Below are 3,609 nucleotides of genomic sequence, written 5' to 3' on the forward strand. Positions count from 1 at the left end.
GAGGACAAAGCCCCCACTAAGTTTGAGGTCCGTGGGAATATGCAAGGTCATTTCCCCAAAAAGTCTCTGGATCAATGTGTATTTGCTTAAAATAAATGCCGTTAGTGACTTTCAATAAAAAAAAAATTTAGATAAGTACATTGAAAGTCTTAAAACTTGTCACGAAAGTGCAATTTAGTCTTAAATCTTTCAAAAAGTGCAATCTAGTCTTAAAACTTATAACTAACGTGTAATTGAATTCTAAAACTTTCAAAAAAATACAATCAAGTCATAAAACTTGTCAAATTGGTCTGATCAAGTCATTTCATTTATTACACTTTTTGAAATTTTTAGGATTCGATTGCACTTTCATGACAAATTTTAGAATTTGATTGTACTTTTTTGAGGATTCTGTAACTTGATTGCACTTTGGTAACAAGTTTTAGGACTTTCAGTACACTAATCCCAAAAAATTTTGTAAAGTAATTTTGAAATTAATTAAAAAAAGAGGAAAAACAAAGGGCCTACTGGTCATCGTCTCCATTGTGGGAGCATAGGGCCGCCACAAGCCCAAGCAAGGGCTTTGAGGTCGCGCGACCCAAGTGTTGCAATGCCACGATTGCACAGCCTTAAGCAGCATAGATCTATAGACAAAAGGCTCGGTCGACCTTCAACCTTGACAACGCTCAACACGATGACCATCAACCTCGGTGGCCCTTGGCAACTTTCGGCGTCCCTCGACTCACCAGATCTCGTTTGAGCCCCGACCCCTTCCAGATCTCGCCTAACAGACCTGTGATCGTCGACGAGGCTTGACGGCCCTCAATGACTATCGTCAACGGTCTGCTGACCTCGCGCGACACTCGGCGGAGCTTCGTCGATGACCCAAATCTACATCATCGGAGAAGATGGCTAAGAGTGGAAAATGAAAATATCAGTAAGGGCAATTTTGGAAGAAAAAAAGTCAATCAACCCTAAGAGCTGCCTTCCAAAAATACTGGTCTTGCACTTTGGGCTTCGTCAATACTCGCTTTCGCTCAATGCACTTCAAAAAAAATTACCAAATGCAATCTAGCTTGATTGGAGCCCTAAATTTTATAAATTTCTCGATGGAGTCCAAAATCACAAGCTAAAATCATGACCTTAGTAATAGCTAAAACACATCCATCCTCGAACTAAAGCCTGTTTCGTGTGAGGCGAGGGATTATGGCGGATATGCCTTGGTGGATATGCCATCGAAGTTTTTTTTTTATAATTATTTGTAATTTCTAATTATAAAAGGGTCGCGCTTTTTCCACTCCCACCGTGCTAAAACACTCATTACTACAGTGTTTTGACAATATTAACCCTTGTGGGTCCCATCTTTTTTAAGAATCCCTTCTTGTTCGACTGTGGTGTCATGTTGTTTCCTTCTTTATTTTATCTCGTGGGTCCCATTTTCCTCTTTCATTACTTCTCTCCATTTTCCTCCTTCGTTACTTCTCTCCTTAAGTTCTTAAATTTGGTCATAGTTCAAACATTGGTGGTATACGTAAAAAAAAAAAAAAATTCTCTTTTGTGGTCTATCTCTGTCACTTGTCGTCCAAACCACGTTGCACTCGTCGATTTTTCAATCGTTAACCTGAATTTGATACCTTGGCTTCCGCATTAAACCTTACGCCTATCAGAACACGGGGATTCGAACTATAAACGGGCAATAGGGCCACCTCATCGCATAAGGGCTTAGACTTAAGAGTTGAGTTCGCAATTACCTCTTCAGTCCTCTCAATCACCAGCGGCGGCAACTTGGTAATTAAGATCGGCGCGGAAGTAAGAGAGACCGCAAGGGTGAGGAGGGGGGAGATTTGAGCCATGTATTTGGAGATTGGTAAGGGATGGCGAAATAAAAAAAAATCGCGATGACAATTAGGACCAAGAAGACAAAGATGAAGAAGTAGTGATTGCTTATGAGCTTGATTAGTTTTTGGGGTGAGGGCTTCAGCTCTTGGATTTGAATCTTTAATGGGTTTTTTTCTTGTCTTTGTAATCGATCAATCGAAAATTTTGATGCGAAATGGGATAATTCAAATTTGACATGACATGGAAGAGGACTAGTTGGGTGAAGAGGAGGTTTCTGCAATATGGGCTTCAACACAGATTATTGACACGAGAGGGATGTATTAGAAAGAGAGAGCACGCAGAGAAAAAAAATGAGAAGAAGGAAAGTGGTCTTGCTAGAAAAGAGAAAGAAGAGAAGCAGTTGAAGAATGTTTAAAAAAAGTGGGACTCACAAATTTTAATATTGTCAAAACATTATAAGAGGGAGTGTTTTAGCCATAGTAGGAGTGCAAAAAGCACGACCCTTATAAAATAAATGTGATTATGACATTATTTATAACGAGGAGAAGGACCTTGTTATATTATATTATTACAATAAACAAGGGTCTTGTGGGTGGATCTTAATCTTCAAGTAGCATCGACATCGATACTGACACGCAACACGCGACACTGCATAACATACTGACATGTCATTTCTTTAAAAAATAGAAAATTCCGACACGTTAAGATACGAATGTATATAAATTATCATTTTTATGATTATTTCAATCAAATTAATTTAATTAAAATTCATAAATAAATAAATAATAGAAAAAGAGTGTCAAACGAGTGTCGGTGTCTGACACATATGCCTGACATTGACACGGAGCCCCTGGAGAGTATCCGTGTTTCTTAGCTTAATCTTAAAAAACAACGGTCTAATGGGCTGATTTTACAGAGTCAAACAAGCCCAAACCTAAACATGGAAAACGATGGCCCCGCGTTACTCATATTGAAAACTTTTCGAGCTTGCGCTCTTACAAAAGCCAGACCGTAAGAAAAGGGCAAAAGCTAACAAAATCCTAAACTATATTTACGGTGATATGTTTATTCTAAATTTTTTTTTTGTGATACCAGAAATCTCAATGTGTGACACATTTACCTCCTGTCAAAGTGCTATCAATGTGAATCGTTAAAAATATGTTTACATGGACGCCAGAAAGCACTTGGCACCCTTTGTAACTAAATTGAAATAGGGAAAATTACTAAAATAGTCATAAACTTATTGCAATTGTGCCAATTCAGTCCTAAACTTTTTGCTTTGATACCAATTCAGTCCATTCGACCAATTTTGGCCAACCAGTGCCGACGTGGATGCTGTTCAGGCGCCGACCGTCCGGTCAACACTGACGTGGCAAAAAAATATATTTTTTCAATTTTTTTTTATTAATTTTTTATTTTTTTATTTTCTTTCTTTTCTTTTTCTCCTTCATCTTCTTCAACCTCTCACCAGTTGCCGGACTGGCGACCGGCTAGAGGCTAGGGCTAGTGAGGACGAGTCTCGCCAGATCTGGCGACGATGGATTCCGGCAAGCCGGGGCTTCGATCTGCGGCGGGCGCGGCTCTCAAGTTCACACCTTTAGCCCTCCTGTCGATGTTCTGAAGCTTGGGTTTTCCCGTTCGTATCCAAGGGTTTTGGGGTCCCGTTCTTTGAGTACGATGGTCGGGCGCACACTTGTCCAGGTTTCGACCGGCCTGACGTTGTTGAAGCTGAATGGCCTCCCCCCTCGCGACTCTCCGAATTGCTTTGCTTGCCCTGCCTCCCTGCCAAAC

The sequence above is a fragment of the Syzygium oleosum genome, unplaced genomic scaffold (assembly GCF_021117445.2).
Source record: "Syzygium oleosum isolate NSW1041296 unplaced genomic scaffold, Sole_v2.1 Sole_v2.35, whole genome shotgun sequence".
Lineage (NCBI taxonomy): Eukaryota > Viridiplantae > Streptophyta > Magnoliopsida > Myrtales > Myrtaceae > Syzygium > Syzygium oleosum.